The 10,799-nt window shown below is 48.4% G+C and overlaps 1 protein-coding gene across 1 annotated transcript in view; it reads right to left on the bottom strand.

Moving 5' to 3' along the window:
* The window catches only part of LOC140392897 (E3 ubiquitin-protein ligase HECW2-like), a 595,816-nt gene extending 585,533 nt beyond the window's left edge, over window positions 1-10,283 (bottom strand). The window contains 1 exon segment of the mRNA XM_072478670.1: window positions 9,452-10,283. The gene's annotated coding sequence lies outside the window, so the exon portion shown is untranslated.
* Between the last annotated feature and the right edge of the window lie 516 nt (window positions 10,284-10,799).

Consider the following 10,799-nt stretch of genomic DNA (forward strand, 5'->3'; position numbering starts at 1 on the left):
GTTAGTTTGCTGATGGTGACTATAGGACTGCTTTTTTTTTTTTACTCTGAGGGGTTGCATGGCACCCATTTGGATGGGCACTTGACCTGTGCTTTTTAAAATTATTTAGTGGGTAGTTCCTTGCGGTGGAAATGGCTGATTCCGTGATGAAAGGAGGGGTGGGGGACCCCCAATTCGGTTGGTCATTCGGTTGGGGATTGGGAGGCCCGGTGAAGAGGTCAAGAGTTTTCGAACACCTGAAGAATCTAAATGCTGCTGTGGTGCTCGTACAGGAGACTCACTTGCAGGTTAGATACCAGATCAGACTGTGGAAGGGGTGGGTGAGGTGTTTCACTCGGGCTTTGATGGACGGACTCGAGGAGCTCCAATTCTGATCAATAAATGGGTCCCTCTATCTGTCATTAGGATCGTTGCGGACACTAATGAGAGATTCATGGTGGTCAGTGGGTCATTGGAGGTCTTATCCAATACAGTTGGATGGTGGTGCTGGTGAATAGACAATGTGTCATTTGTAAAAAATCTGTTAGGATCCAACCCAGACCTGGATATGCATCAACTGATTCTTGGAGGAGACTTCAATTGTATGTTGGATCCTGAAATGGAACAGTTCAGACCTAAATCATTGGCTCTGTCGGGGGTGGCGAAGGCATTTCGGGCCTTTTTAGAGCAAATGGGGGCAGATCCGTGGATATTTCTAAACCCAAGGGATAAGGAGCTCTCATTCTTTTCACATATACATGGAGTAGACACCAGAATTGATTTCTTTCTAATGGGTAGGTCCCTGCTCCCTTGGGTAAAAGGTACGGAATACTCGGCAATAATAATTGCTGATCATGCTCCATACTTTGTGAATTTCGTCTTGGAGATGGATCCCATTCAGCGCCGGAGATGGATCCCATTCAGCGCCTGCCATGGAGGTTAGATGTGGTGCCATTAGCGGGGAAGGAATTTTGTAATCACATAGCTACGACTATTGAGGAGTGTATCAAGCTTAATAGGAATGACTGTCTCTCCCTCAACACTGTGGGAAGCCCTTAAACTAGTGCTACAAGTCTTATATAAGACCCACGTAGATAGAACTGCGAGGGCAGAGCAGCAGTGACTGGTGGGTGCGATTTTGGAGGTGGAGCGCCAGTATTTAGATAATGCCACCTGAGTTGCTAGTGGCCAGGAAGCAGCTACAAACGCAGTTGGATTTGGTGTCCATGGGGAAGGTGGTGGACCAGCTGCAACACGTGAGGGGAGTGGTTTATGAGTACGGGGAGAAGGCAGACTATCATCTGGCTCACCAGCTGAGGCAGCAGCCAGCTTCCCAGGAGATTGTTCAGATCAGAGACGTGAGTGGCAGTTTGGTCTCTGTCCCGAGAGAGGTCCATGCAGCTTTTGAGATATTTTAAGGGGATCTTTACAGGTCGGAGTCCCTAGGGAATGGGTTGAGCATGTCAGAGTTCCTAGATGGGTTGTCCATCCCAGTGGTGGAAAGAGAGAGAAGGGAGTAGTTGGAGGCCCCGTTAAGCCCTGAGGAGGTGTTGAAGTGCATTCGGCTGATGCAGTTGGGGATAGTCCCCGGTCCTGACGGGTTTCCCTTCGACTTTTTCAATAAGCTTGCGAATCAACTGATACCATTGACAGTTGACATGTTCAATGATTTTTTGACTTAGGGGACATTATCTTATATACTATTGCAGGCCTCTATCTCCCACATTTTCAAAAGACCCAACAGAATATGGATCATATAGGCCCATTTTCCTTTTGAACGTGGAAGCTAAGCTACTGGCCAAGGTGCTGGTGCAGAGATTGGAGGCATGTGTCCCGGAGGTAATTGCAGAGGACCAGACAGCTTTTGTCAATTATCTGCTAATATACGGTGGGGTCTGAATCCTGAATGTTGTCCTCTCCCCTCCTCCCCTCACCAATAAATTCTGGTGGAGAGGAAACCCGAGACACTACACGTGTAGTGTCTCCCACCCGCCCTCCTCCTCTAACCTAATAATAAAACCCATTGGTGTGAGGTAAGTACCATGTTATATAATTTTTTTTTTTTTTTTTTAATTTATTTGTTAGCCAGATCTTGGTTGAAAGTTAGAGGGATGGCAAGTTAGTAAGGGAGTGCAATGTTCCTCCTGCAGGATGTTTGAGGTGAGGGATGGCGTTAGTGTCCCTGCTGATTTTATCTGCAGGAAGTGCTGCCATCTCCAGCTCCTCCAAGACCGAGTTAGGGACCTGGAGCTGGAGTTGGAAGAACTTCGGATCATTCGGGAGGCAGAGGGGGTCATAGATAGCAGCTTCAGGGAATTAGTTACACCAAAGATTGGAGATAGATGGGTAACTGTAAGAGGGACTGGGAAGAAGCAGTCAGTGCAGGGATCCCCTGCAGTCGTTCCCCTGAGAAACAAGTATACCACTTTGGATACTTGTGGGGGGGACAACTTACCAGGGGTAAGCCATGGGGTACGGGCCTCTGGCACGGAGTCTGTCCCTGTTGCTCAGAAGGGAAGGGGGAGAGGAGCAGAGCATTAGTAATTGGGGACTCGATAGTCAGGGGCAGATAGGAGATTTTGTGGGAGCGAGAGAGACTCACGTTTGGTATGTTGCCTCCCAGGTGCAAGGGTACGTGATGTCTCGGATCGTGTTTTCTGGGTCCTTAAGGGGGAGGGGGAGCAGCCCCAAGTCGTGGTCCACATTGGCACTAACGACATAGGTAGGAAAGGGGACAAGGATGTCAGGCAGGCTTTCAGGGAGCTAGGATGGAAGCTCAGAACTAGAACAAACAGAGTTGTTATCTCTGGGTTGTTGCCCGTGCCACATGATAATGAGATAAGGAATAGGGAGAGAGAGCAATTAAACACGTGGCTACAGGGATGGTGCAGGCTGGATTCAGATTTCTGGATAACTGGGGCTCTTTCTGGGGAAGGTGGGACCTCTACAGACAGGATGGTCTACATCTGAACCTGAGGGGCACAAATATCCTGGGGGGGGAGATTAGTTAGTGCTCTTTGGGGGGGTTTAAACTAATGCAGCAGGGGCATGGGAACCTGGATTGTAGTTTTAGGGTACGGGAGAAAGAGAGTATAGAGGTCAGGTGCACAGATTTGACGTCGCAGGAGGGGGCCAGTGTTCAGGTAGGTGGTTTGAAGTGTGTCTACTTCAATGCCAGGAGTATACGAAATAAGGTAGGGGAACTGGCAGCATGGGTTGGTACCTGGGACTTCGATGTTGTGGCCATTTCGGAGACATGGACAGAGCAGGGACAGGAATGGATGTTGCAGGTTCCGGGGTTTAGGTGTTTTAGTAAGCTCAGAGAAGGAGGCAAAAGAGGGGGAGGTGTGGCGCTGCTAGTCAAGAGCAGTATTACGGTGGCGGAGAGGATGCTAGAGGGGGACTCATCTTCCGAGGTAGTATGGGCTGAGGTTAGAAACAGGAAAGGAGAGGTCACCCTGTTGGGAGCTTTCTATAGGCCTCCAAATAGTTCGAGGGATGTAGAGGAAAGGATGGCGAGGATGATCCTGGATAAGAGCGAAAGTAACAGGGTAGTTATTACGGGAGACTTTAACTTTCCAAATATTGACTGGAAAAGATATAGTTCGAGTACATTAGATGGGTCGTTTTTTGTACAATGTGTGCAGGAGGGTTTCCTGACACAATATGTTGACCAGCCAACAAGAGGCGAGGCCACGTTGGATTTGGTTTTGGGTAATGAACCAGGCCAGGTGATAGATTTGGAGGTAGGAGAGCACTTTGGGGACAGTGACCACAATTCGGTGACGTTTACGTTAATGATGGAAAGGGATAAGTATACACCGCAGGGCAAGAGTTATAGCTGGGGGAAGGGCAATTATGATGCCATTAGACGTGACTTGGGGGGGATAGGTTGGAGAAGTAGGCTGCAAGTGTTGGGCACACTGGATAAGTGGAGCTTATTCAAGGAACAGCTACTGCGTGTTCTTGATAAGTACGTACCGGTCAGGCAGGGAGGAAGGCGTAGAGCGAGGGAACCGTGGTTTACCAAAGAAGTGGAATCTCTTGTTAAGAGGAAGAAGGAGGCCTATGTGAAGATGAGGTGTGAAGTTTCAGTTGGGGCGATGGTTAGTTACAAGGTAGCGAGGAAGGATCTAAAGAGAGAGATCTAAGACGAGCAAGGAGGGGGACATGAGAAGTATTTGGCAGGTAGGATCAAGGAAAACCCAAAAGCTTTCTCTTGGTATGTCAGTAATAAGCGAATGACTAGGGTAAGAGTAGGGCCAGTCAAGGACAGGGATGGGAAGTTGTGTGTGGAGTCTGAAGAGATGGGCGAGATACTAAATGAATATTTTTCGTCAGTATTCACTCAGGAAAAAGATAATGTTGTAGAGGAGAATGCTGAGACCCAGGCTATTAGAATAGATGGCATTGAAGTACGTAGGGAAGAGGTGTTGGCAATTCTGGACAGGCTGAAAATAGATAAGCCCCCGGGGCCTGATGGGATTTATCCTAGGATTCTCTGGGAGGCCAGGGAAGAGATTGCTGGGCCTTTGGCTTTGATTTTTATGTCATCATTGGCTACAGGAATAGTGCCAGAGGACTGGAGGATAGCAAATGTGGTCCCTTTGTTCAAAAAGGGGAGTAGAGACAACCCTGGCAACTATAGACCGGTGAGCCTCACGTCTGTAGTGGGTAAAGTCTTGGAGGGGATTATAAGAGACAAGATTTATAATCATCTAGATAGGAATAATATCAGGGATAGTCAGCATGGCTTTGTGAAGGGTAGGTCATGCCTCACAAACCTTATCGAGTTGTTTGAGAAGGTGACTGAACAGGTAGACGAGGGTAGAGCAGTTGATATGGTGTATATGGATTTCAGTAAAGCGTTTGATAAGGTTCCCCACGGTAGGCCATTGCAGAAAATACGGAGGCTGGGGATTGAGGATGATTTAGAGATGTGGATCAGAAATTGGCTAGCTGAAAGAAGACAGAGGGTGGTGGTTGATGGGAAATGTTCAGAATGGAGTTCAGTTACAAGTGGAGTACCACAAGGATCTGTTCTGGGGCCGTTGCTGTTTGTCATTTTTATCAATGACCTAGAGGAGGGCGCAGAAGGGCGGGTGAGTAAATTTGCAGACAACACTAAAGTCGGTGTTGTTGTCGACAGTGTGGAAGGAAGTAGCAGGTTACAGAGGGACATAGATAAGCTGCAGAGCTGGGCTGAGAGGTGGCAAATGGAGTTTAATGTAGAGAAGTGTGAGGTGATTCACTTTGGAAGGAATAACAGGAATGCGGAATATTTGGCTAATGGTAAAGTTCTTGGAAGTGTGGATGAGCAGAGGGATCTAGGTGTCCATGTACATAGATCCCTGAAAGTTGCCACCCAGGTTGAAAGGGTTGTGAAGAAGGCCTATGGAGTGTTGGCCTTTATTGGTAGAGGGATTGAGTTCCGGAGTCATGAGGTCATGTTGCAGCTGTACAAAACTCTGGTACGGCCTCATTTGGAGTATTGCGTACAGTTCTGGTCACCGCATTATCGGAAGTACGTGAAGGCTTTGGAGAGGGTGCAGAGGAGATTTACCAGGATGTTGCCTGGTATGGAGGGAAAATCTTATGAGGAAAGGCTGATGGACTGGAGGTTGTTTTCGTTGGAGAGAAGGTTAATAGAGGCATACAAAATGATCAGGGGGTTAGATAGGGTGGACAGTGAGAGCCTTCTCCCGCGGATGGAAATGGCTGGTACGAGGGGACATAGCTTTAAACTGAGGGGTAATAGATATAGGACAGAGGTCAGAGGTAGGTTCTTTACGCAAAGAGTGGTGAGGCCGTGGAATGCCCTACCTGCAACAGTAGTGAACTCGCCAACATTGAGGGCATTTAAAAGTTTATTGGATAAGAATATGGATGATAATGGCATAGTGTAGGTTAGATGGCTTTTGTTTCGGTGCAACATCGTGGGCCGAAGGGCCTGTACTGCGCTGTATCGTTCTATGTTCTATGTTCTAATGGATGCGGAGAAGTCCTTTGTCAGAGTAGTGTGGGAGTACCTCTTTGAGGTGCTTAGGAGGATTGGTCTTGGGAAGAACTTTATTTCATGGGTTTGGCTATTGTATAGATCACCCAAGGCAAGTGTATGCACTGATGCGATGAGCTCGGAGTACTTTTCTTGAATAGAGGCACGAGTAACCATTATCGCCACTCCTGTTTACACTAGCAATTGAACCCTTGGCATTAAGGTCTTCAGGGTAATGGAGAGGGATAAAGCAGGGCAGGAGGGTGAGCACATGGTGTCTTTGTATGCTGACAACCTACTCTTGTATGTTACGGATCTAGTCTCTGTTATGAAAGGAATAATTAGCTACTGAGGAGCTTTGGCTCCTTTTCAGGATACAAACTGAACCTAGAGAGGAGTGAATATTTTGTGGTTAATCCCCCGGGGAGGGAAGTCAATCTGGGGGTGTTGCCTTTTTCTCTTGCCAGAGGTAGCTTTCGTTTTCTGGGTAACCGGGTGGCCCAATATTGACCTATGCTTCCTGGGTTAAATTATACAAGTCTGGTGAGTAGAGTGAAGTCAGATTTGCAGAAGTGGGATAACCACCCGCTATCCCTGGTGGGCAGAGTCCAGAACGTTAAGATGAAATAAAAATCGCTTATTGTCACAAGTAGGCTTCAAATGAAATTACTGTGAAAAGCCCCTAGTCGCCATATTCCGGCGTCTGTTCGGGGAGGCTGGTACGGGAATTGAACCGTGCTGCTGGCCTGCCTTGGTCTGCTTTCAAAGCCAGCGAATTAGCCCTGTGCTAACTCACAAGGTTTTTGGTCCAACGCCACCTTGTTTTCCTCCCTAAATCTTTTCTTGCCAGGATTAACAGGTTACCGGCCTCTTTTATTTGCGCAAGTAAGTCACCAAGAATTTGTAGGGTGTTCCTTCAGAAGCACCAGTCGTCAGGGGTCCAGCATTACCCAACTTGCTCTTTATATTATTGGGTGGCCAACATTGAAACGGTGCTGCGGTGATTGAGGGAGCCGAATTTCATATGGGTCAGATGGTGGAGGGTTCATGTGGGAGCTAGGGTTTGCGGGCTTTGGTGACAACCTCGCTTCCATTCTTCCCAGCGAAGTATTCATCGAACCTGGTAGTGATCTCTATTTTAAGACTATGGAGGCAGTTTAGGCAGCACTACAAACTGAACGCCATGTCAGTATTGGCTCCCATCTGTGGCAATAATTTGTTTGTGCCGCCAAGTCTGGATATGACATTTGAGTTGTGGTGGGGAAAGGGTCTGGAGAGCTTTGTGGATCTATTTGTGGAGGGACGATTTGTCAGTTTGGATGAGCTCTCGGTGAAATTTCAATTATCAGGGATGCACTTGTTCTGCTATTTCCAGCTGTGTCATTTTATCCGGAAGGCCTGTCCTACATTTCCTTTAGCCCCACAACCCACCTGCTTAGTCGAATCTTATTGCTGGCAGGGTTTGTGGGGGGGGGGGGGGGGGGGGGGGAAGCATTTCAAATATCTATGGACAGATCATGTCAATGGAAGGAGCTTTGCTGGACCAGGTGAGAGCAGAGTAGGTGAGGGAGCTAGGTGCTATTCTGGATGAAGAGGTGTGGTGCGAGGCCCTTCGCAGGGTGAACTCCACTTCCTCCTGCGCACAACTTAGCCTGATGCAGCTCAAGGTGGTGCACAGAGCTCACCTAAAGATTCTCAATGTGGACCTGGAGCCTTGTCCATTGGTGGCCATTTTCAGAGTGTCGGTTTCGCCAGGGCTGCAGACCGGGGTGAAGGTGGACGTTCTGGCCTTTGCCTCACTGATAGCCTGGAGCCAAGTTCTGCTGGGATGGAGATCCTCTACTCCACCCAGTGTCTCGGCCTGGTTCGGTGACCTGACGGAGTTTCTATATCTGGAAATGGTCAAGTACACCATTAGGGATCAGCAGAGGGATTCTATCTGAGGCGACAGCCATTCATTTAAAGAATTAGTCATTGTCAACTGTTATGGGTGGGGAGTTAGTATGTTGTGAAAAGATTATGATAGGTTGTGTTCGTCTTGGGTTTTTTTCTGTGTGCTTTTGTTGCATTACGCGCTGTAAAATCGGCCAAGTTATTGATATCCTGTTTGTTATAAATGAGAATTTTCAGTAACAATATATCTTTTTTTTTAAAACATGAGACCATGGTTGAGAGCAGTCTGGTACAACCTCAAGACTACTGTTGGGAAGAGGATTGGAACTGAGAACAGTTTCTAATAGGACCTGCAGACAATGTCTTCAGTCTCCCAATATTTAACTGAAGGAAATATTTGCTGTTCCAGTACCAAATGTTGAACAAGCAATCTGAATATTTAGAGCCTGTGGAGGTGTTGAGAAAGGTGACAATGAGGAGGAGCTAAACGCTGTCAGCATACATGTAAAAACTGATGTGTTTTTGGATGATGTCACCCAGAGATAACATGAAGGCTAGAAATAGGAGGGGATAAAGGATATATCCTTAGGGACACCAGAGGTAAAGTTGCATTAGCAGGAAGTGAAGCCATCGCTGGTTGTTCTCGCTCTGATTTGCTGGAAACCAGGAGACAGCAGCTGGGAGAAGTAATAAGAGGGAGGATGGTGTGATCAACCAGGTCAAAGTTTGCAGACAGGTCGAAAGAAGCAGAAGGAATGTTTACCTTTGGTGCTTGTATTAAAAGGTTAGAAATAAAGCCCCAATTAACCAAAGGGAACTTTAGTCACGAAAACGCAATACCGTCACTGGTGTGTCTCAGACCCTTTACCTGAGGTGTCCAATGGGAACAGATGGGACAAGTTCCAGGGCAAGTGGGACCATTGGAATATTTAGCAATGTTACTTCCTCGGCGCTGTGACAGCCCGCGCGCTATGCCTTCACTGCTCTCCACAACTGGTGAAAATTGCCACAATGTGGCAGTCGGTGAAAACATTTCCCCGAGGGTGAGGTGACATGACCGAGCCGCTGCGGGGTCGCTTTAATAAACCAATGTCGCAGCGGCTCCTCACACACAGCGCCTGGATTGAACGGCCTGGGGGAAAGAGGCGGAGCCAGCCGGCCGGCCATGGGCGGACACGGGGGGGTCTCACTCCGTCTGAGGACAGGTGCACAACCCAAATATCACTGGATATTGGAGCGCCTGGGGAAGACCACTGACTGATTTGACAATAGAAATACAGTGCACGACAACCGTCGCAATACTTCAATTTGAAATATAGTCACAAACATACAACGTGCTTTTATTAAAAACATATATTTAATAATTGCGATGTGGGGATCTGCAGAACGCCTGCCCCTCTGATGGGAAGGGGGGGGATTTGTTGAAGTTTTTTTCTGCAGTCTCCAATTCCAGGTTTGAGGGAGTTTTAAAAATCCTTAAAATATTCCCCTGGGACACAGGAAGCTGTGGCCCCTGGGGATTCTGCACCAATTCGCCGGCTGGTGATCAGACGGGAGGGGGAGAGTGGAGAACGGTTCACTTACCACAGGGGCAGAAGCTTCGCTAAATCCAAAAGGTCCCGAGAATCCCGGCAGTGTCAGGGAAAGATGAAGGATCCCGCTCGTCAGTAACTGCGGCTGGCTGGCTCCCTTCTCCCTGCAGCCAACTAGTCAGGCTTGTGTGTGTGTGTATTTTAACCCGCTCCCTCTCTCTGTCTCTCTTATGCTCCTTCTGTTCTTTGCCCGCTTTTCAAATAGAATTCCCAGGCTACTGCAGACAGTGCAGATCTTCGGCTGGAGGCACGGCGGTCTGGTTAGGAAGCCTTCCTTCCCCCGCCGTCTGTTTCCGCTGCAGCATGTTTCCCCTCCGCGGTTCGGCTCCTGCTTCCCAGGCACTGCGGGCCCCACTCCCACCAGGGAGCTGAGCTGAGGCAGCGCTTCGGAGGAGAAAGATCCTCGCTCACTCTAAGCAGCCGATCCGCTTCCTTCTCTTGCCCCACTCTCCCTCCTCTCCACATCCCCGATTCTCGGCCGGGGGGGGTGGGGTGGGGGGCAGTTCTGGGCGGGATTCCTCTGCGTCACTTACACAGGGACGCCCCCAATCCAGTCCAGCGGCGGCCAGGCTCCCAGGATCAGAGACTGCCTTGCGGGCCCCACAGCTTCCCCTCACTGGATGAAGTGTCTTAACGCTGCCCTCAACTATTCGATCTGTTTTCACTTAGAAGCGTTCACCCGCAGCTGGGAAGGGGATTACATTCGGTGAAAATGCACCCTTCCCTTATTTAAAAAAAAATGATTACGTGTCGGTGGGGCTTTATGATGCTGTTTGGTCCGAGAAAATACATATGGTCAATCGTATTGGAGGGGTAGGTGTGAATTGCAGAGCCGCCTCTGCTTGCTGCAGTATGAAGATTACAACGGCAGTGAAAGCTACCGGCTACTGCCCGCAAGCCTGGTGTGTGCGTGGGCAGGATTAACACCAACTTTAATGGGTTGGCAATTGATCCGCTCCAACCACTTTCTCTCCAATTTCCCATCTGTTTCTGTCTGGGTAAAATGTTAACTCGCGAATTAAATCCAGCCCCCCCGTCCCCAGAAATTTCGACAGCCTGTTTAAATAAAGGGCCGAACATTTATGCAGAGACTCGGTATCGCAGTGTTGTTATTTTTTAGGAATAGTTTGCACTATAATCATGAAAGGGAAGACATATGTGAAGCCGAATGAGAGCACCCTGGCGCCGCGGATAGATTGTTTCCCCACCGTTGCAACATCCCCTGTTTCTGGAGTAATTGGGAGTAAACACCGAATGGAAGCAAAATACCCTAACACACGGAAGAAAAGAAAATTGGGAGTGTGTCACCAAACCCTGCAATCAACATGTGTGGTGTGATA

The sequence above is a fragment of the Scyliorhinus torazame genome, chromosome 2 (assembly GCF_047496885.1).
Source record: "Scyliorhinus torazame isolate Kashiwa2021f chromosome 2, sScyTor2.1, whole genome shotgun sequence".
In the NCBI taxonomy this organism is placed as follows: Eukaryota; Metazoa; Chordata; class Chondrichthyes; order Carcharhiniformes; family Scyliorhinidae; genus Scyliorhinus; species Scyliorhinus torazame.